Raw genomic sequence first — 24,850 nt, 5'->3', positions numbered from 1 at the left:
GAGGAAATTAGAAATTGAGTATTGAACTTTTAGTCATAGGACCTGGGTTCAAACCTTGGATTTACCACTTGCCTGTGAGACAAGTCACTATGACTTCAAGATCTTCCTCTGTAAAATGATAGAACTAGATGGCTTCTAAGGTCCCTCCCACTTTAATCGTAGGACCTGGGTTCAAATCCTGAATTTTCCACTTACCTCTGGGACATGTTATTATGACCCTAGTATCTTCATATATAAAAAGGTTGAACTAGATAGCCTCTACGATCCATCTCACTTTATTCATAGGACCTAGATTCATTGGATTTGCTGCTTACTGGTGGGACAAGTCATTGCAACCCTAGTACCTTCATCTATAAAAGGTTGAATTAGATGGCCTTTAAGATCCATTGCATTTTAGACCCATTCCTGGGTCCAAATCCTGAATTTGCCATTTACCCGTGGGACAAGTCACTATGACCCTAGTATCTTCCTCTGTAAAAGGATTGAACTACAACGCTTCTAAAGTTCATCCCATCTCTAGATATTAGATCCTACGGCTTTTATTCATCTTTAAAATAATAATAGCTAATATTCATGTAGCTTTATTCATATTCTTATAACCTACTATGTGTGAAGTATTATGCTAAATGCTTTATAAATTTTATTTTATTTGATCCTTCAAACAACTCAAGGAAATGTTATTAATTATCCTACTTAATAATTGAGAAAATTGGGGGAAGCTACTTTCTCATACAACTAGGGATCTAGGGTAGGATTTGAACTTCCAGGGTCAGGATTTGATCCACTGTATTACCTTAGCTGCCCCTGAAGTAATGGGAAGTTGGACTAGGTGAGCTCTCAGATCTCTTTCAACCTTCAATATTTATAAGCTGAGATGTACCTGGTAATGAAGCTCAGCCTGCTTCCTCACTCCCATTCTCCCTGAAGCCAGACTTTCCAATGGAAGCTTTTTTTTTTCTCGGTTGTTTTTAACATTAACATTTACTTTAAAAATTTTACTTTCCTCACAGAGGTCCTGTGAGGTAGAAAGTGCAAGTAATCTCTCAGATTTATAGCTGCAAGATATTTTAGAAATCATCTAGGTCTTTGCATTTTACAGTCAAGAGTCCCAGAAAAGTGAAATGACCTGGAGGAAGGATCACAGGTCAGTGTCTATAGGTCAAAAGCCACAGATTTTGAATCTGAAGATGGGAGTTTGTACTCAGTAATGTCTAAGGCCCTTCCCAGCTATAAATCTGTGAGTTCATCAATTTGGGTAATTCTTTTTCTTTGTCTCAACTCAGTATCCTTTTCTGCAAAAAAAGAGGGGCTGGACAAGATTGCCAGATCTGGATTTGTGGTCTTGGAGGGATTATCACTGTACTTTGGGGGAGCGGGGAGAGTTTGCTAACGGGCCCGGGAGTTTCTCCACTGTGATTGTCCAAGAATCTCTAGCTTGATGGAGGAGTGAGGGAGGCTGAGGGATTGGCCAGCAGGTCCGAACTCCGTGCCAGGGAATAATCCTCAGTCCCTGGTCTGGACGATCTTACCGCTTAGCATGTGATTGCCTGAAATTTTACCAGGACCCTGAGGATGTTTACCAAAAAGTGAACCTGGGAACAGTCAAAGAGCATACTGCTGCCTGTGAGACTGAGACAAAGGGGCTTTGCTAGAAAGAACGGCCCAGCCTTCAGAGCAGAAGGCTCAAGTGAAAGACCTGGAAAAAAAGGGGGGAGAGAGGGAGGAGGATGAACTCAGTTTTCTTCTTGTTGCCTCCAGGGTGAAGAGGAAGAAGGAAGAAGGGAGGTTTTGTGCCTGGACTTCTTGTCACTTGTTACACTTCGACATCATCCCGTCCCCACCAGCAGAGAGCACTAGCCTCCCACATTTGGCCCCACTCAAGGGCGCTGACCTTGGTTGACCATGGATAGATTTCTATTGCAGAAGGCTGAGACAGAGGAAGGGTAAAGGGAGGGCTACTGGGGTGGGTAGGAGAGGACAATTGATAAAGGTCAGGAAGAGGGAGCTACTTAAGAGACTATCCCTGATGCTATATGTTTGAAGTAGTCCCCGATGGGGATGCAGGTTAGGGGAGAAAGGTAAGCCCTGGTGAGCATGTTATTGATACCAACTGTTTGCAAATTTCCTTTGGATTCAAAACCACAATGAATGGTGATTTCAGGAAGACCCTCTGGATCTGGTTTTTACACCTGGCTGAGATAGTTATATACACCCCAGACTGGGCTCCAGCTCTTGGATTCACTGATGGTTGGTTGGGGGGGAGGTTGGTAATTAGGAACCCACCTTCTGCCCCCTTGTGCCAAAGTGATGGCAAGGCAGCCCTTTCTGTAGGCCTCTGAAATATCTTTCTTGGTCTATTGTGTAATCTCTTCAAAGTCAACCTATATACAGTAGGGTCAGTTTTCCCCTGTCTGTTCTCAGCTGCTGTATGGATGCATTTATAAGGTTCTAGAACTAAAGCCAAAAAGGGTCTATCTAGCACAGGGGTTCTCAAACTATGGCCCACAGGGCAGATGCGGCCCACTGAGGACATTTGTGCGGCCACCGGGTTATGGCAAATGGGCTGAGGGGCAGAGACAGAGTGTGAGCTTTTGTTTTTACTATAGTCCGGCCTTCCAACGGTCTGAGGGACAGTGAACTGGCCCCTATTTTAAAAGTTTGAGGACCACTGATCTAGTACAATTCTCTTAGTTTACAGATGAGGAAACCAAGACCTAGGGAGATAAAGTGTTTTTCAGGGGATAGAGAGTGGAATTAAGAGGATCTGAATTCAAATTCTGCCTCAGACACTTAAAATCTGTGTGATCTAGGCAAGTCACTTAATCACTCTTTGTCACAGCTTCCTCATCTGTAAAATGGGGACAATAATATCACTTACCTCAGGGTTGTTGTGAGCATCAAATGAGATCATAATTGTATAGTGTTTAGCATAGTGTCTGGCACATAGTAGGTGTTCTATAAATATAGGCTATTATTACTACTACTACTACTATTTATTATTATTATTATTATTATTATTATTATTATTATTATTATTATTATTATTATTATTATTATTACCCGAGTCATACCAGTAGTGACAGAGCTGGGATTTGAACTCTGTTCTTCTAACTCTGAGACACTTCCTATCTCTGTGATCCTAGGTAAGTAACTTAACCCTATTTGCATCATCTATAAAATAAGAGGGGGTGGACCAGATGGCTTTGAAGTTCCCTGCCAATCTATATCTCTGGTTTTATAACTTACACATAAAATGGTATTTGAGCTGAGCCAGAAAGGGTGTTCTGGTTTCCAAGAGGCAGAGGGGAGATAAGAAAGCATCCCACGCTTGGGAGAACAGAGTGTACATAGAGATAGGAAAGCAGGAGATAGAATGGAGCAGATGAGAATCACTGAGAAAGGCAGTTTTGACTGGTCCATAGAAGGTGGGAGGAGAAGTAACGAACAGCCTGGAATGATTGGCCAGAGGCAGATTGTCTCTGGGACATAGAGGAAACAGAGGAATTTTAAAATTATGTTTAGAAGTAATTGAATTGAATTGAAATTTGAATTTGAAGAAATTGAAATTTCTTCTCATTATTTTTTTTTCCCTGAGGCTGGGGTTAAATGACTTGCCCAGGGTCACACAGCTAGGAAGTGTTAAGTGTCTGAGACCAGATTTGAACTCGGGTCCTCCTGAATTCAAGGGTGGTGCTCTATCCACTGTACCACCTAGCTGCCCCCAAAATTGAAATTTCTTGAGGGCAAGATCTGGATATCAATCAATCAATTCACATGTATCAATTAAATACCTACTACGTGCAAGACACTGCTAAAGACTCAAGAGATGGCTTGGCTCCTTTTTCCTTGGAAGTATATTCCACTTTGACAAACCTGCCTGATTAAAGAAGATAGTCCACCTGAAGATCTAGGAAAGGGGGTTCTAGAGAAATAGCTTCTAATAAACATGCATTTATAAAACATCTATTTTGTACCAAGCTTTAAGGACTAGGAGAAAAAGACAAAATGAACCATTAGGATTATACTCTATCCACTTTATCTATATATCTGCTACAATCTGTCATATTAAAACCAGGTAACCTGGTTTCCACCCCTTTCACATTAGAAGGAACAAGCCCATCCTTTCCTGGGAGACAGAATATTGCCTTTTGAAGAACAGTGTCTCTTACAAGAAAGAGGTGATTCTTCTGTTGACTTGGCTATAGTCTTTGACTCTGACCTGATTCCCTCTGGAATATTACATGTTGTTCAAGGAACCCTATTTTGGAAAAGACACTGAGCATCCAGAAGGCTTAACATATGGGTTGGTTGGAAGAATTCTAGATGTCCATCTAGAAAGAACATGATTTGGAGAGTGTGTTAATAGTTTTTAATGGGAATTTGGATGTCACAGGCATGACTTCAGAGACACAATCCATGCCCAAAGCTCACAACTTATGGAATTATTAAGCTTCCCTAGGCCTCAGTTTCCTTAATAATAAAATAAGGGGGAGTCTCTAAGTGGCCTCTGATGTCACTTCTGGAACTAGAGATAGAATTTTATGACATATAAAGCCCTTATTGCTGTTTGTTCTTCATTTTCAAAGAGGACCAATGACATCATGGGTGAATTGGATTTAAGTAAGGCAGAGTTGCACAAAGTCATTCATTTCACTCTTTCTTCCAAAGTCACTGAAGTCCTTTTGTAGGACAAAAGTCAAGGTGCCTGGTAATGGCCCAGGATGTAGTGGATGACCTTGGAATCTTTGATGGCAAACTGAGTGCCTGTTTCAGCTGCCCTCAAGGCTGTTGGAACAAGTTGTTCTCATCCACCCATTCCACCTTTGCATGCTGGGAGTAGACATCCCTCTAACTCATCAACAGGCCTATTGATTACCCTCAATCTGATTGAGCCTGTTTGCTGAGACACTTTGCTGGGGTGTGGCTGTTGCACATGCTACTGCTTCTTGTAGCTACAGGCAAAAGTTGGGTGACAGATGAATCTCAAAGTCCATTAAGGCAAAATATCCATTGTCCAAACCATGAGATTCTCAGCTTCTGTCAAAGAGCTCTCTTCTGAAAGGGAAATCCCATTCAAAGTAACTACAAAATGCATACTATATTTGGGAGTCAGTCTATCAGAGGATCCCCACCTCATATAATTTAAATTGCAAAATGCTCATTAGTGAAATGACCACCAAGTTGGGCATGAGTCCCTGTTGCTGAGGAGGTTAGTTGAGGCTGGTGGAATGCTTCAATCTGGAAGTTCTCAACTGCATTAGGGCTAAAGCTGATTAGGGCCTTCTCATTAAGCCTGGCACTAAAATGATGAGCTCCCAGCAGCAGAGAGCTCAAGGATGTCCACCGGGTCCGCCAATAAACTGGAAACACCAGGCTGTCTAAGGATGGTGAAGCAGACCAGGAAGGATAAATGGAGTGGTTTAAAGTTTCTGTGCCAGTCAGTATCGTTATCTGTCCACCATTGTACATCTAGTCTGGGTAAGATATGGAAACCAAGTCAAAAAAGAAAAGAAAGGAAAATATAATCATAAAATAAAAATAACAAAAAAAATGATAAAATTCATATAGCACCTAATATGTACAAGATATTGTGCTAAGCACTTTATAACTATTTTTAATATTTATAACATATATAAATATAATATAAAGTATAACACAATATTGAAATATATTACCATATATGTATATTATAATATGTAATACCATACTATTTATGTATAATATATGTTATACATAATGTATTATACATAAATAGTATGGTATTATATTTATTTATATATATATTTATATTATATATAAATAGTATGATGTTACATATATGTATATAGTACATTATATACATATACTGTTTACAAATATATTATGTAATATATGATAATTATAAATATATAACCTACATTACATAATGTATATTTTAAAATATATAACATAGGTTATTTATTATTATATATTACAAATATTTGATCCTCATAATAATCTTGGGAGGTAGGTGCTATTAGTATCATTTTATAGATGAGGAAACTGAGGCTAAATGTTGTTCAGAGTCGTACAACTAGTATCTGAGCTGGGATTTGAACTCAGGTTTACTAATATACCATTAACTGCTCTATATTAACAAAGAAAAGAGAAAAAATCAGAGATAAAAAACAGGTTTTGACAACATTTGTGTATGGGGATGTGGTCCAGTATGACTCTTCAGCTTGGATTCTGACTGGGAGGGAGGATGCTGTTCTCTATTTTAACAGAGAAGGAGAGAGATGAAGAGGGTTTGGGGGAAATGTAGTGAATTCTGTTTTGAACATATTGAATTTCAGGTGTCTACTGGAAATGCACTTTGAAATGTCTGAAAGGCAGTTAGAGATGCAAAAATGAAGGTCAGCAGAGATTGGGGAAGAAAAGACAAATTTGAGAACCATCAGTACAGATATAGTCATTTACTTTTGAGCTGATGAGATTGCCAAGTGAAGTAGTATAAAGGGAAAAAAGAAGTGGCCTCTGGACCAAGCCTTGAGGAATATACAAGGTTAGAGAGTATGATCTGGAGGAAGATCCAACAAAGGAAAGAAAGAAGACAAACAAACAAACAAATAAACTCCACAAAGAGTTGGAGGAATAGTCAGTGTTCATGGCTGGGCCATGCTGATATAAACAAAGCTAATTTATACTTTTAATGCTATAAGGGCTACATTATAGAGTTAGACAAAACGACAATCCTGGGGAATTGGTGGGGAGAGGAGACATGAGAAAGGAGATTCATGCCGTCAGATTCAGGTTCTACCCTTCCTGTGCTCTCAACCTATGATCTAACCTGACATTAAACCTTAGACATGAGACACTCATTCTGCAGAACCAAGAGTTTTTGTTTGGTATTCTGAGACTGGATGAGAGAAGATGAACTTTTAGGAGGAAGTTAGCTCCCCACCAATCTGAGCATTTAGCACTGGGCCATATCAATCAATACAATTGAAGCTAATTTATATTTTCGATGCGATCTCCTTTAAAGCACTATTTTCCAGGAATTTTATATCCTGATAAAATTCAGGATTTTTAAAAAAGCACATCAAATAATTATGTACAACTCCCATGATGTCTGAAGTTACCATAGATTGGGTGTGCTGGGATAATTTGGTCTACGATTCAGTTCTTCTAGTGGTGTCATTTTCAGTTAATCTGCTGCTTTATGACCCTCTTTGGGGTTATCTTGACAAATATACTAGAAGAATTTGCCATTTCCTTCTTTAGCTTGTTTTACCAAAGATGTAAAGTGTATGGTTTATTTTATTTTATTTTATTTTATTTGGTGTCTTCCTTGAACCCGCTCAAACCCCTTTCAAGGAGCTTTCTCAGCAGCTTGATGCCCCTCTACTTCCCTCATTTTGTCCTCCATTGGCCCAGACATCCCTGGGGCAAAGTCAGGGCCATGGGGGGAACCACCCATTCATTCAATCAATGTGTCCATCAAGAAATCTATATTGAGCACCTGATCTGCTACAATATCTTCTGAGAGAAAGGCACCCTGGGGGATGAAAGATGGAAAAGTCATAATTCTCATATTGTTGGGGAGGGGTCAGGGTTGGAGAATAGGACAGGAGCAGAGAAAGATAATGAGCAGTGATGAATGCCTCACAGAGGCAGTGCATGTGAGAAATGTCTCAGGCACACAGCAGTACCATTACAGTTCTGGTCAGAAAAAATAGAAAAAGATATAGTATAGGGCGAATGGTTTGTTGCCCCAAAGTACTAACATGTGAGAGGGCACACTCCCGGATTTAACTCTTTGAGCTTTCCCACTTATAAAATGACTGTGTAATTAGATGGGCCAACAGATAGAGCAACAGACCTGGAGTCAGGAAAGCTTTGGTTCAAATATGGCCTTGGACACTTACTAGCTGTGTGACCCTGGACAAGTCATTTCACCCTGTTTGCCTCAGTCTTCTCATTTGTAAATGAGCTGGAGAATGACATATTTGCCAAGAAAACCCCAAATGAGGACATGAAGAATGAGACATGACTGAAAATGACTGACAACCAAAAATCCAACTTTTGAATTTTACAAACAAGGAAACAGAGGTTCACAGAAGGTGGCTTTTGATAACTGGGAAATAAGGCGCTAGACTCAGAATTCAATCCAGGTCCTCTTTTTCTAAAAGCAGTGTTTTTTCCCTACTTAGTAGAACAAGATCTCACAAGAAAGGTCACTCAGTGTCCCCATCTGTAACATTGGAGGGTTGATCAAGATGTTCATTAAAATCCTTTTCCACTCAGAAAAATATCTGGTTCTTCTGAGAGTTTGGAGCTTGACAATGATCTTTGAATTATGGGTAAAATGTGAAAGGTCAAGATAAGGATCTGCATGAACAAAAGTTCCAGGAGTGTGCTAAGTCTTTGTGGACCTGTTAGTCTAGCACTAAGGCTTCTGGTAGGGGAGTAATAAGGAAGAATCCTAAGTCCCTGTGATTTTCACTCTGTGTTTTGACTCCTTGAAATTTCTTCCTGCAAGCCTGGATACTTCTGATCTACCCATTTGTTCTGGGAACTCCTGGGCTGATCTTTCATCCCAGGGACTAAAAGGAGCTGGAATGGAATCACCAAAAGATAGCTGGGGTAAATGAGAAGAGCTTGATGTCCTGCCTTATCTCTATCATCTCTAAAAGTCAGTTGGGCAGCCCTCTTATCAGGAATTTTCCCATGGCATCAATAAACTAGATATACTTTGGATTTTTATTTTTTTAGTCTCTGGGTTTATATTTCCCATCCAAGAAATCTGTGATTATTTTTCCTGATGGAATAAAATAAAGCTTTAGCTAATTATATCATATTTAATATCTAGCTAAGATTTAGGAGTCCCATCATTCATTTTCAGAGAGATACCCTAAATACATTTCCTACTAAAATTTGTCTTGGGGATTTTTTCTGGATCTGAGTAGGAATGATGAGCCAAAGAAGAAAAAATTCCTTCTTTTAGGGGGAGTGTATGTGCATGTGTGTGTGCATGTATGTGTGTGTGTGTGTTTCTGTATATGTGTGTGTACATCCAAAGTCCCCCTGGATGATGGGACACATCTTGGTCTATATGGTAGTAAACTGAGACTCATAAACTCCAACTTGTAAAAACATAATTCATGATAATAGTGAACAAAATTGGTTTTTGGTGGAGGAGAGATGCTCAATAGAAATCAGAATAAATCACATCAATTCCCAATATTTAGGTAAATTCTCAGGCATAAATCAGAGAGCAATGGAAGAGTCCACTGCCAGTCTCCATAATTTTCAGCTTGTGTTGAGATTCCTAAAAAACTTTTCACTGGAAAGGGGAAATCATTGGAAGGAAGGGTCACAGACAGCCTGGAATAGAAAGGCTATTCTGGCAGAGCCCACTGGCCAAGGGCTTGAAGAGAGAGGGTGGGCATGAGGGGGTGGCTAGGTAGTGCCATAGGATGTGGCTAAGCCTGGAGTCAGAAAGATTCAATTGTAATTTCAAATCCCACTCAGACACTGATTGTGTGACCCTGGATAAGCCACTTAACCCTGTCTGTCTCAGTTTTCTCATCTGTAAAATGAGTCGGAGCAGGAAATTCCTTGTACCTTTGCCAAGAAAACCTCAAATGGGGTCATGGAGAGGTGGATAGAGCTGAAAACTGGTGGGGATGGGACAGGGGGCTCTTGTTTCTCTCCTGCTTTCTCTTGCCAACCCTAATGGTGCCTTCAGATGACCACTTCTTGCCCCCTTTTCTCAGGTCAGTCTGGACAAGTCTCCTTAGGGGTTTCTAAGCTTTTAATGGCATCTCTCTAGTGTTAAAGGAAGCCAAAGTTACAGTTACAGAAATCACAGAATTTAAGAATTCTGGGACGAATCTCAGAGCTCATTCAAGCCAACCTATAGTCTTCTTCTCTGGCCAAAGATCTTTCTTCTTTTTTCCCTCTTTCAATCTCTTCCATGTCTCAGTTTTGCTCCTCACACAATTTCTGAGTCAAACACAATTCACAATTTGTTTTTTCCAAGTTATACAAATGGGATATACATGTGTATATGTGTGTGTTTGTATCTAAAGTAAATCTGTAGACATATATAGCTACAGGTCCTCACACATGTTTATGTATATATAATGTATATATATGTAACATATATATATACATTATATATGTGTGTGTGTGTGAATATATATATATATATGTGTGTGTGTGTGAATATATATATATATGTGTGTGTGTGTGCATTGTGTGTATTAAATCCTAGATCCAAAGCTACACACATGTGTGCAATACATAGCTACATGTCTGCATGTGTGTGTGTATGCAAAGAAGACCCACAGTCTTAGTCTGTTTTTTAAATATGAAATCTTAGACGTGCACTAGGACTTTGGGATTTGTTTGGATCTATGATTTCATCAATAGAGACCTCTCCTTGGTGAAGAAAGTCCCATTCTCAATGTTGGGGCACTTCTTAGCATTTTAGAGTTTGAGAGAGTTTTTAGGTAGCACTGAGTCACTGACTGACATGTCAGGGTCACTCAGGCAGTGGGAGTCCAAGGGTAAATCTGAGTCCAGTTCTTTTAAGACCAGCAATCTACTCATTCTGTCTCCTCTTCCCCTTCCCTTCCCTCTTCTTCTCCTCTCCTCTCTTTCTCCGCCTTCTCTCTGTCTCTATCTCTTTCTGTCTCTCTATGTCTCTTTCTGTGTATCTCTCTGTCTCTCTCTGTTTTTCTCTGTCTCTCTGTCTCTGTCTCTTTGTCTCTCTTTCTCTCTCTCTGTCTCTGTCGCTCTCTCTAACATATTAGCAGCAACAACTATATACTCCTCCTCTCCTCGTCCTCCCACTACCACCACCATCACTACTACTACTACTACTGTTGCTACCACCACCACCACCACCACTACCCCTTGGTACTGCTATAGTTTGCACAAAGCTTTAAACATGTTATCTCCTTGTTCCCTCACAGTGACTCCACGGGGAAGATACTATCACTATTTTTATAATACAGACAGTGAAACTGAGGCCATCTCAGTCCTGCAGCTAATGAGTATTCAAGGTGGGGCTGGAGCCCAGCTTTTCCTGGCTCTAGGACCAGTGTTTCTCCCAGGTGTCATGCTCTCTCTCTCTAAAAACCCTTGTTTTTCAGTCATGGTTCAGTGTTGTCTGGCTCTTCTTGGCCCCATTTGAGATTTTCTTGACAAAAGTACTGGAGTATTTCGCCATTCCCTCCTTCAGTCCCTTTCACAGATGAAGAAAATGAGGCAGAATTGTGTAGCTTCTCCAGGCTCATACAGCTAGTATGTGTCTAAGGCTGGATTCAAACTCAGGTTTTCCTGACTTTACGTGTAGACTCTATTCACTGGACCATTTAGCTGCCTTATTGTATGTACTTACATACATATATACATAATACTATATATGTAATAAACAGAGTCATAATGTTGTAATAGATTGAGAACTGAATTTGGGCTTAGGAAGAACTGGATTCAAATTCTGCTTCTGACCTATACAGACTGTGTGACCTTGGATGAGTCACAGTATCTCAGTTATCTAGGGAACTCTCTGACTAAAAATTACATTGTGATTGTCAATGTGTTTTTGTAAAGGGAGATCCTTTCAAGGGAGCTCCTATCTATTAGTAGTCTGAATCATTGTAAATAATGTTTTACTAGAATACACACTTTTTCTTTCTTCTTCTGTGCTTTCTAATGAAACAACTAGGCCCAGGAAGATCAGTTAATACCATCACTCTGATCTTGCATCCCTGGGAAGGGGCAGCTGTTCTCTCCAAGACTCCTCTGGTTCTTCTGGCTTGACAGAGGCATTTTTTGAGGGCTGGTGGTAAAGACAGAATACTAACTGGGTACTTGTATTCTTGGTGGATATGGGGGGACAGATAGACAGAGACAGACAAAGACACAAAGAATAAGAAAAGGAAAGAGATAAAATATGAGAGGATGAAAAAGAGAGGGAAAGAATGAGAGGGGAGAGAGAGAGAGAGAGAGAGAGAGAGAGAGAGAGAGAGAGAGAGAGAGAGAGAGAGAGAGTAAGCAGCTGGGGCTTATGTTCTTGGAAGCAAAGGCTGTTGATTGATTTATGTGCCTATAGTCTTAAACCAGAAGCTATATTTGTCATAAATTTGGGGAACTGGGAATTACAAAGTCAATTTCTTAAGATTCTCTGAGGGATAGAGAAGAAGTTTAGAATTGGAAAAGAATGCATAATTGTCTGGGGGCACTAAACATGCTAGAAGTACTGGGTCTAGTTTGGTTCTCTGGTCCTTTCTTACAAACTGCCCTCAATTCCAAGCTTTGGGCCAAGAGTCACCGGGATTGAAGAGGCTAAATTAATCCTGAATAGGAAATAGGAAGATCTGAATTCGAATCTTGACTCTGTGTGGCCTAGAGGAATGCTTGGGCTAATAACATCCTTTCAAATCTCCAAGATCCCTTTGAGAGATCCACATATCTATAGTCCTTTGATAATTGATCTTGGGCCCTGTGAGGTTGATGCTATTATACCCATTTTACAGATGAAATAACCAAGGCTCAGTGACTTAGTTCAGGAATTTAGGGAGGGTCACACAGAGTAACAAAGCTTTGAATCCAGGCTTTTCCAAAATCTAACCAAGTCCAGTGCTCTAACAATTATACCATGTTCCTTCTAACCACCAGGCAAAAGGAGTTACCATTTCTTAGGATTGTGGATCCCATGTGATTTGTTCATCAGATCTACATCTGGAAGGGACTTCAGAGGTTATCTAGTTTTTGTTGTCCAGTCGTGTCTGACTCTCTTTGTGATCCCATTTGGTGTTTTCTTAGCAAAGATTCTGGAGTAGTTTTGCATTTTCTTCTCCTCCTCATTTGCAGATGAGGAAACTGAGGCAAACTATGCTAAATAAATTAAGGTCATAAGCTAGTTTTTGAAATCACATTTGAAATCAGGTCTTCTGGACTCTAGGCCCAGTGCTCTATCCACTGTATCACCCAGCTGCCCTTATCTAGCTGACCCTCCTTATTTCTCAGATGATAAAAATGAGCTCCAGAAATATCTTAGAATCATAGTTTAGAGTGTAACAATTGGTAAATCTAATGAGGGTCACATGAGCTGGTTTGTACTTGAGACAATGTTAGAATCCCAAAGTCACCTCTCATATGGAATTTTAAAAACAAACCATTTTGCTACTATCTTTCAACATGCTTCATGAACATTCACCTAGAGCCACCAACCTGGTTCAGGCTCTCATCCCTTTTCCCCTGGCTTATTTTAATAAGCTTCTATTTTATCTCTCTGTCATGACTGCATGGTCTCTCCCCACTCCAAACTATTTTCTATTTTATTTAGCTCTCAAACTTTGGATCCTATTACTACTCCTACTCAATAAAGTCCAGTGGTTTTCTAATACCTCCAGGATCGGACCAAAATATTTCTGTTTCTTATTTAAAGCCTTTTATCATTTGGTCTCTTCCTATTTTTCCAGTCTTAAAAAAAAATACCACCTTTCACTTACTCTGATCTGCATACATTACCCTCATTTTTTTCCTACCATGTAATAATACTCTGCCTCCTGATTTAATGCCTCTGCATCAATTGTCTCCCATGCCTTGGATTCTCTTTTTGCTGCATTCACCTTTTACTCCCCAGCTCCCTCTAAGACTAAGCTCTTTTCTTTTGAGGTTACTTTCCACCTATTCTGAATATATTGTGTGCTTATGTTGTTTACTACATTATCTCTGTTATTTTTTCCCACTCACGTATGCCCACTGGTGGCCAGATACCTGCCACTTATTTTGGGCAACTAAGTGGCTAGAGCACTAGGGCTGAAATCAGGAGAATCAGAGTTCAAATCTAGTCTCAGACACTGATCAAGTTACTTAACTTCTATTTGCTTCAGTTTCTTCCTCTATAGAAAAGTTTCAAAATAGTACCCATCTTCAAATTATGCCTCAGACACTTAATAAGCTATATAACTCAGGGCAAGTCACCTTACTTATCTTTCTCAGCCTCAGTTTCCTCATCTATAAAATGGGAGAAATAAAATAACTACTTTTCTGGATTGTTGTGAAGATCAAATGAGATAATATTTCTAAAATGCTTTGTACTTGGCTATATGCCTATCACAGCTGATTACTCTTACTCCTCCATCTACTACTACTTCTACTACTACTGCCACTACTGCTACTGCTGCTACTACTACTACTACTACTACTACTACTACTACTACTACTACTACTACTGATGCTACTTCTACTACTGCTATTACTGTTACTATTACTACTATTACTGCTGCTATTACTTCTACTACTTCTACTACTACTGCCACTACTGCTACTACTGCTACTACTTCTACTACTGCTACTTCTACTACTACTACCACTACTACTGCTACTACTTCTACTACTGCTACTTCTACTACTACTACTACCACTACTACTACTACTGCTGCTGCTACTACTACTGCTGCTGCTACTTCTACTACTGCCACTACTGCTACTACTGCTACTACTTCTACTACTACTGCCACTACTGCTACTACTGCTACTACTTCTACTACTGCTACTTCTACTACTACTACCACTACTACTACTACTGCTGCTGCTACTACTACTGCTGCTGCTACTTCTACTACTGCTATTATTGCTGCTGCTGCTTCTACTGCTGCTGCTGTTGTTGCTGCTGCTGCTGCTGCTGCTACTACTACTACTACTACTATAATTGCTACTGCTGCTAGTATTACTGCTACTTCTACTACTACTACTACTGCTGCTGCTACTACTACTGCTATTACTGCTACTCCTACTACTCCTACTACTACTATTACTACTACTACTATTACTACTGCTACTATTTCTTCTACTGGTACTGCTACTATAACCACTACTTCTACTGCTACTACTGCAACTATTACTGCTACTACTGCAACTATTACTACTACTACTGCTACTTCTATTACTGCTGCTGCTGCTGTTGCTGCTGCTGCTACTACTACTACTACTACTACTACTACTATAATTGCTACTGCTGCTGCTACTACTACCACTACTACTTCTACTACTACTACTACTACTACTACTACTACTACTACTGCTGCTGCTACTACTGCTACTACTATCACTACTACTTCTACTACTATTACTGCTACTATTACTGCTACTACTGCTACTTCTACTACTACTACCACTACTATTACTACCACTACCACTACTGCTACTACTACTACCACTACTACTACTACTACTACTTACTACTACTACTACTACTACTACTACTACTACTACTACTACTACTACTATACTACTTCTACTATTTCTGCCAATCCTGCTACTGCCACTACTACTTCTACTACTGCTGCCACTACTACTACTACTACTGCTACTATTACTACTCTTACTGCTGCTGTGCGTGTGCGTGCGCTGCGTGTGTTGGACCCCTTTGGCAGCCTGTGGGTCCCTTCTCAGAATCACGTTTTTAAGTGCATGAAAGAAAATGGTTACAATTAGAAAGGAGCCGGATTGTGTTGAAATAAAGATGGCCTTTTTTTCCCCCTCGCAAATTCGTGGACCACGGATGGACCCCGGGGTAAGAATTTCAGGTCCGGTCCGGCTCCTCTTTTACAAACGAGGAAAGAGGGGCTCAGAGGAGCGGGGGAGGAGGGGGGCCGGGAGCAGATCAGTCTGGGACCCCAGGGCCCCAGGCCCAGATCCCGCCCCGGCGCTTTGCCCCTGCCCAGCTAGCTAGCCGAGGAGCAGGTAGGGAAGAGGAGCCCCGCTCCGAGCTCCCCAGAACCTTGGCCCCGGGCCGGGCATCCCCCGTGGGCTCCCGGCCTCTCCCCGCTATCATGCCCTCTATCGCCTTTTCGCCAAATGTAATCCAGGAGGGGCTCTCGCGGTAACCTTATCCATCGGCAGCCGGCGATAACATCTCGAGCAGCCCGCGACAGGCAGGAACTCTCAAGCATGGACTTAATAAGGCAAACTTTCCAAAAATGAGGCTGGCAGAAGGAGCGGAGGAAAGGGAATCAAAGGACCCGGTGTGACGGTAATTGGGACCATGTGAGCTCCCTTAGAGGAGGATTAGGGGAAAGAGACAGGCCCTGCCCGCGAAGATTAGTTTCAATTAGACGGGCTGGAGGCGAAAGTCAGGACTTGGTGAAAGATTAAAACAAGCAGGGAGAAAGTTTCCGCTGTTCATGCTCCAGGGCTGCAGAGGAAGGCCCGAGACCATCATGCTAATTGAAGGCAAAGCCGGCATGGAAGTTAGGGAAAACGTGCGCTAATTGATTTGATGCTGGCTTTTTTTTTTTTTTTTTTTTTTTTTTTTGGCCATTCAGCTCCTTCCCCTCCCCCACCCTCCCCCGCTCCTCTCCCAGCTCCCCGGCCGTGGATGCACCCCGGAGCTCGACAGTTTCTGGAAAACAAGGCAGAGAGGACGGAAGAGGCTGGGACAGGGGGCGGCAAAATGTCCCCTTCTCTAGCTGGTCGATTTCCTCGTCCCCCGCTTCTCATCCACACTAGGGCCTGGCCCGGAAGCTCAGAAGGGAGTGGCCGGGGGTCAGCTGCCCCGGATGCACTTCTATTGACCCACCTGTCCCGGCCTCCATCCCAAGTTTGCATCCTAATTCCCAAGCAACAATCAGAGGCAACTCCCTGAAGATCTGGAAACTTTGAGGGGGGGGCGGGGAAGGGGGGGAAGGGGGAGGAAGAGACAGGTAATCATCCAATCTTAGAGTCTGACAGGAAGACCTCAGCAACCATACATCATATGTGCCATGGAGCATGGCTTTGTATTTCAGCCCAATGGCACCATAGGGCATCATCATTGGGCAAAGTGTGTCGACTCTGGAGGCTGAAACCAGAGGTTCAAATGCTACCTTCCACCAAAAAAAAAAAAAAAAAAAAGTAACCTGGGTTTCCTCTTCTGTAAAATGAGGGTGTTGGAGGAGAGAGGGTCCCTTCTAGTTTTAAATCTCTGGCAGTTCAAATGCTGACATCTTCAAAAAATCTATCCTGATTCTTCCAGTTGTTAGCATCCCCTCCCTAGAAATCACTTGGTTTTTAGTTCGTAAATATTTACATAAATAAAAGTATTTACAAAATAAAAACCTGTATTTACTTGTTTGTAAACATTGTATCTATTCTATTATTATTATTATTATTATTATTATCTTATTCTGTTAGAATAAGAGCTCCTTGAAGGCAGAGGTTTTATATTTACATCTACAATGTCTCACTTGGAACAGATGTTTAACATAGTAACTTGCACATAGTAGGCACATAATCAATATTTATTCTCTGGAACATAGTAGGAGCTCAATAAATACTCACCAATTGGCAGACCAATTGATTTTGTCTATGGGAGTGTGAAAGAGAATTGCTTCTTCAACATACTCCCCAAGTGGTAAAGCACAGTGCTTCTGCCCTGGGCAGACGTCAATCAACGAACATTTTTTGAGCATCTATTAAATATGAGGCATACAGAGGAAGGTAAAAACCAACAAAAACAAAAACAAAAACAAAAAAACATTTCTTGTTCTCAAGGAATGGGCATGGTGTCTTTGGCATGAGTTTGGAACATTCTTCAAAAGAATACCTGGGTCTGGCTAGTCTTTTCAGAGTCAGAAACTGTAGCTCCTCATCCGGGGAGACTGCCTATGTCCAAGTTGCTTCAACTTTTTATCTCCTCCTTGTAAATAAACAATGGAAGTGACTCTGGCTAAGAGATTACTTTTTGACATGAATACTGGGCTGTATTCAGGGATGGGGAGGTGCTTCTCAAAAAATTCCTCTGCCTCACACACCCGGCTAGGGAAACCCCGAGAATTTCAATAGATAGCTTGCTTTAGCTTCCCAAAGGACTCTCCAAGTCACTGCAAGCTCTCATGCTAACAAGGCTATTAAATATAAATGAGGTTTTTATTCGCTCAAGAAATCATGACACTGAAAGAATTTGTGCCCATAAAGAGTAAAGAATACAATATTGTCTCCATCTTGTACAAAAACATACACAGTCCTTCCAATTTATAATCCTTCCATCTTGAGTATGAACCTCCTATTTTGGGGCCTACACAGTCCAGGTGACTCATAAAGCTAGGTCTGCTTGATGGGATGCACCTTTCTGTGACTTTGGATTGTGGCCCCTTGGTGGATCCCTCCCTGTTCCTTTTTGAGTTCGTTTATGTGCTGCCTCCAGGTCTTTTGGGCTTGGTGCCTTAGTCTAGCATCTGCTACTTCCTTTCTGGGTGCTGGTAGATGCAGAAGCATCTCTCTGAGTCCACATGAGTTCAGCTCAGTTTCTTTCTCTCCATTTATTCTAACTTCCATATCCTTTGCTCCTTCCTCTCATCTGGGCTCTTTCCTTTACCTCTTCCTTTTATCAGAGCCTCATCTCCATTCCTTTATGTAGATTACACAATCCCTATTGAATGGAAACAGATCCATTCTTACCCCTGTTCCTGTTAAGTCCCTGAAAACATGGAGGAAAGCACTTGAGCCCAAGGGAAGGAGAAACCTTTTCTACCTCTTCTTAGACTATACCCACTGCAGCAAGAAATGGATTTGAAAATAGAGAATAAAAATCCTTTCAAATCTATCATTTGCTCCACTCACAATCTTGATGGGGAAATAAAAAATCATAACAAAACCACGTAAAGTCTAAACTGAGGCTCAAAGAGTGATTTGCTTCAGCTTATACAGCTTGTAAGTATCTGAAACAGGATTTGAATTCAAATCTTCTTTTCTTTCCATCCCTCATCCCTTCTCTTTCTCCTCTAGATACTTTGCTTATTATACGTGGATCGTAAATAGGACTTGAGGGGATTTAATGAGAAGATATCTTGTCAAATGAGAAAATAATCTGGAATCAAATGGGACTTTACCTCAGTTCTAATTCCAGCTCTGTTTTCTGTTCTCATTTCCAGTAAGCTTAGGGAGTCACTTCCCTTTTTGGCTTTGCTCCTTTTATCTATAAAATGCTAAAGTTGACCTCTAAAGAACCTTCCAAGTTCTGCCCCCATTCCAATTCCTCCAATGATCTTTTTTCTCCTCTAAACTGTTAGAGAAATTTGTTAAATACTTTTTATAAACTTAAGGCACTCTGCTTTATAGAGCAATTATTTGTGTGCAGATATCAGCTCCCTTCTTTGAGAGGGATGTTTTATTGATCACTGTATCTCCCTTACCATCTACATGCAGTAAGCAGGCAAAGAGTTGATGAGCATTTATTTAGCACCTATTATGTACCAGAAACTATATTAAGAAGCATCTAGGTAGTTGGTTATTGATCTTTGTTCTTGAAGATGGCCAAAATGGCATCACTATGTCAGGATCAATGTACAATGTGTCTGATTATGGTTGATCAGACCTATACTAAGACTCCACTCATAGGCTAAACCCAAATAGTCCAAATGAACATTGGGAATAGAGATGTCTCTAAATTTTTTGAACTACTGAAATTCTGCTTTGCTCACAGAGCACAGAACCTTCTTTGATGAGAGTATCCCATGCTGGGTGATCCTGTGCCAGTACCCCCCATGTCTCATAATCGACTCTTAAGACTATAACAAAGTTCTTCAGAGAGATCTTGAAAGTGTCTTTTTATTGCTTTTTCTGACCTCCATGTTAGCTCTTGCTTCATGTAATTCTATGTAAAATAGTCTTTTAGACAAGCATAAAATTGGCATTTGAATGTTGTGGCTAGCCCATTGGAGTTGCACTCTCTGCAGTGGAGTTTGAACACTTGGCAGTTCAGCTCAAGAAAGAAACTCAATGCTTGATAGCTTCTCTTGCCAGGTGATCTTCAGAATCTTCCTAAGACAATTCTAATAGAAGTGATTTCGTTTCCTAGCATGACATTGGTAGGCTGTCCAAGATTCACAGACATACAATAATGAGATCAGTACAAAGGCTCTCTAGAACTTCAGTTTGGCCATCTCTAATACTCTGTCTCCCACACTTTCCTTCAGAGCCTCCCAAACACTGCTCTAGTTCTAGCAATGCATGTGTCAACCTCACCATCTATAGGTAAACATCCCTGAAAAGTATATACTGCCAAAGTAAGTGAACATATTCACGGCATTAAAATTTTCTCCATTATATACTCCCACCTGAGGAAAATCCCCTTATTTAAAATGCAGGTTAACTCTTTTATGTTCTGAGAGAGCAAAATTACCCAAGTTCATATAGGCAATATGTGTCAGTGGTAGATCTTGAACTCCGATCTTCCTGGCTTTGAGGCTGAGTCTCTATAGACTGCATCACACCAAAAACTGACTCCAACCAGTAAGTGCTTTAAGAAATTCTTCTTGAATTGGGATAAAAATAGAAAATCAAGCAGCTTATGGTAATAAACATTTCTCCTTTATATCTGGAGTCAGGAAGACTTGATTTCAAATTTTAAAATTTTCACCTTCTATACTTTCTAGCTGTGTTACAAGATATAGCTTGTTTGGCATTCAAAACCTTCCATAACTTAGCCTTTTCCAGCATTTTCAGCTTGTACATCTTCCTTCCTTCTGGGGAGTCTGCAGTCCAGTGATTCCAGCCTGGCTGATGTTCTTTGAATGAGGGAAGTGAAGGAACAGGATATATGAATATATATAGGATATTAATATATATAGGATATATTTGTAGAATTTTAATGTATATGGGATTTATATATATAAGATATGAATAGATAAATAAACTGATAGGTAGATATGCTTTATGTAGCAATTACTATGTATCCCACTGTATAAGGTACTCTTTTACAAATATTACCTCATTTGATAAGATAATCATAAGATCATTCATCTCTTGACTCTGAAGCATTTCCCTCCTTATTTCTCATTTCATTTCTGCCCCCTGGCTTCAGTGTCTCAGACTCAGACTCAGAAGTCCCCTGACTTCTACAAGAAGTCTTTTCTACTCTGTCTAAGTACAAATTATTTTCCTCAATTGATTATCTCCAATTTAACTTAATTCCTTTCTTCTGTTGCTTATTTCTAATTTAACTTTTATTTATTTTAATGGGGTATTGTCTCTCCTAGTAGGCTATGACCTCTTTGATAAGAAAGAGCTATTTTAATTACTCTTTCTTGTTATTTTAATTTTTATTGTTTTCCTCTCTTTCTGTCTCCCATGTTTAGCACAGTGCTTGATACATAGTAGACTCTGAATAAATGTTAGTTAATTTGACTTGTCTGAGATTGTTTTTTTTTTTATAAAATGGGGAAAATAATAGCATCAATCTTGAATTATAACAATCATATGAGATAACATACATCAAGTAATTTCTAAATTTTAAAACAATGAAAATGACAGCTATAATTTTATCTTATAATTTTTCATCAGCCTTGTCTTATTTTCTAAAATGAGGTTGAGGTAGAAATCCTGAGGGAAGTCACTATTGTGTTATTATTTGTTTACGTTTAAAGGTCTGGAGGCTATTGCAGACAACTATAGAAGCTTTTTTAAATTTTTAATTTTTATTGTAATTTTAGAAAAAATATTGGGGTGAACACTCATCTTTTATAATCTTACCATAAGCATCTTTGGGACTACTCCTGCCACAAACAGAACAGGGACAGCCTTCCCCTTCTTAGTTTCTATATTTTGAGAGAATGCTATTCCACAGTTTGGAGTTAATGAATATTCAAAAGAGTGACGTCATCATAATCATCATCATCATCATCATCTGCTAGCATTTATATAGTACTTTAAAGGGCTTTATATAATTTGTTCTGAGAGGTGGGTGTCATAATTACCTTCATTTTACAGATGAAGTAACTGAGAATCCCAGAGTTAAATGATTTGTCCAGAATCACATAACTGAAAAGTATCTGTCCCTGTCTTTGCTGATGACTTTGCTCCACAGGGCCACCCAGCTGACACCTGTTGAAAATCTTATTCACTTTTCCCAGTAATTGGGGACATTTCTATCCCTGACACTGATTTCTGACACTGCAGTTTATGTGTGTATGTATATATATATATGTATATGTGTGTGTATGTATGTATATATATACATACATATATGTGTGTGTATGTGTGTATGTATATACATACATATACCCACACACACACACATATATATATATATATATAGGGGTGATATGTTTGTACTACAGGGTTTTGTGAACTGCTAGTTTTTTGAAGGAGAGGGAGCTTCTAGGACATAATTCTGATCATTTCGATAGATCTTTTAAGGTATTCGGTTGGTAGTTTCTACCATATGCTTTTTCTAGGTAGTATTGTCATCTTTATTTTATTTATTTATTTATTTTTCTGAGGCTGGGGGTAAGTGACTTGCCCAGGGTCACACAGCTAGAAAGTGTTAAGTGTCTGAGACCAGATTTGAACTCTGGTCCTCCTGAATTCAAGGCTGGTGCTCTATCCACTGCGCCACCTAGCTGCCCCTTTATTTTTTAATTATTACTTTTTATTTACAAGATATTATGCATGGTTAATTTTTCAACATTGTCTATTGCAAAACCTTCTGTTCCATCTTTTCCCCTCCTTCTCCCCACCCCCTCCCTAGATGGTAGGTGTATCAATGTACATTGTAATCCCTAGATGGTAGGTGTAATCAATACATGTTAAATATGTTAAAGTATATGTTAAAGACAATATGTGTATGCATATCCATACAATTATTTTGCTTCACAAGAAAAATCTGTACTATATACTTCTATAGCATTAATCAGTCTACAAATTCAGACCTCAAGAGCAGAGAATAAGGGATAGCTCACTGAAATCAGGAAGATCTGAGTTCAAATTTGGCCTCAGACACTTACTAGCTGTGCGACTCTGGACAAATCACTTAACCTTATTTGTCTCAGTTTCCTCATCTGAAAAATGAGTTGGAGAAGAAAATGACAAACCACTCCAGGATTTTTGCCAAAGAAACCCCAAATAGGGTAAAAAAAAAGTCAGACTGACTGAAATAACTTAACACCAACACAGCCCCGACTCCTTATCATTCTGTAGTTTTGGTTTGCTGCCTGCTGCTACTACTATTTTTATTCCTTCCACCACCACCAGTAGCACACTACCATCACTACTACTACAATTTCCTTTATCACCACACCACCCAAACCACTTTCACCATCTCTACTAGTTACTACTATTCCACCACCACTACCACTACCACTACAACTACTACTACCACCACCACACCATCACCCCCACCATTACTACTACTATTACTATTACGACTACTGCCACTGTTCTCATCTTTAATGGAGTTCATATAATATAAAAGCTATTACTTATTTAGGTAAAGCAGTGGATAAAGTTCTGGATCTGAAATCAGAAAGACTTGAATTCAAATCTCTTTTCAAACACTGACTGGCTGAGAAACCCTGGACAAGTCAAGTCACCACTGCTTGGAGAGAAAAAGGAAGCACCTCAATTTTTATATGTAAATAAAGAGAAAACAACAGATAGCCACACAGTCTCCCGGGGTTGTTATGAGAATCAAATGAGAATATTTGTAAAGTGTTTTACAAACCTTAAAGTGCTATGTAAATTCTAAGTAGTATTTTCTAATATTTAGCAAAATATTGCAAAAGTGGATAAAAATACTGCTTTTGTTACTGAAAAAAAAAAGAGTAATGAGCTTCTTTTCTTCCTTTTCCTTCTTCTCTTCTTTTTCCTTCTTCTCTAGGAAAAGACTATCTATTTTCTCAGGCCCATGTGGGTTACTGACCTGTTCCTATGCATGTTATATGTGTGTGTGTGCATGTGTGGGGGGTGTGCTTGTGTATTTTATAAATCCTTTGCATTGTAATGACAGGTAAATTATGGAAAATGCCTTTTCACAGCTGGTGAGGAAAAAAAAAACCATTAGCATTAATCAATCCCCAGGCTCGTTGGGGATTCACAAACAGAGTTTTGTTTTATAAAGTTATGTATGAGCTAAACAGCCATTAGTGTGATTTGTTTAAAATGGGAATCATCATTCATTTTCAAATTAAGCTCAGGAAGCTGCCTTAGTTGGACTGCTGGTCTCCCCAGTCGTTCTGGATTCCCAGCCGCAGCAGCAGTGTGCATATGCAGGATGCAGGGCTGCTAACACTGAACCTGGAAGCAGCGGGGAGGGGGTTGGACAAATGCAGCCTCCCATCTGGAGTTCCCTTCTGCTTTGTGCTGGGAGGCAGCACCCCCTACCCCTCCGGTCCTTTCAGAGATTCCATGGAGGTCTGAGTGTGACATTGTAATTTCACCTAATCCAAATGGAAGATTTGGGATTTCGCCATTTCTAATATTTCTCAGCGTCCAGGATAAGTATGGAGACTAGTTTCATCTGTGTGACCTTGAACAAAGTTCCTTTTCTTCTCTTGCCCTCCTTTCCCTTGCCTTCCCTTCCTTTCCCTGAGGAAGGAGAGGCTCATGGCATAGAATATAGAAAGCAAAGGTCAAGAACTCTATTTGAAGGAGTAAGTCCTCTTAGTTCTCTGTTCCAGTTTGTTTCCACTGATATGGCCTCCTGGTTATCCCTCACCCAGGACATCCTATTCTGGAGAGATTTTTCCCCCAATCCCTCCCTTCACACCAGCCCCCACGTGGAACACTTCACCTCTTCCTCTTTTTGCTTCCTGGCTTCCTTAGCTTCCTTCAGGTCTTAGCCAGTCTTAACTTCTGTAGGAAACCTTTCTACACCTTCTAAGTCTAGTGCCTCAATCTTGTGGTGATTATCTGCAATTTATTCCATATCTATAGTATGTGACAGAGATAAGACTTTAATCCAAATCTTCCTAATGCCTAATGTTCCTAATACATAGATGTTGATAGAGAGAGATAAAGAGAGATGATAGATAGACAGATGGATGGATGGGTGGATAAAGACATATATATGTTTATATATATATACATATATATGTGTGTGCGTGTAAATATCCTA

Source organism: Sminthopsis crassicaudata, chromosome 3 (assembly GCF_048593235.1).
Source record: "Sminthopsis crassicaudata isolate SCR6 chromosome 3, ASM4859323v1, whole genome shotgun sequence".
Taxonomy (NCBI): Eukaryota; Metazoa; Chordata; class Mammalia; order Dasyuromorphia; family Dasyuridae; genus Sminthopsis; species Sminthopsis crassicaudata.
This window is presented reverse-complemented; position numbering follows the sequence as displayed.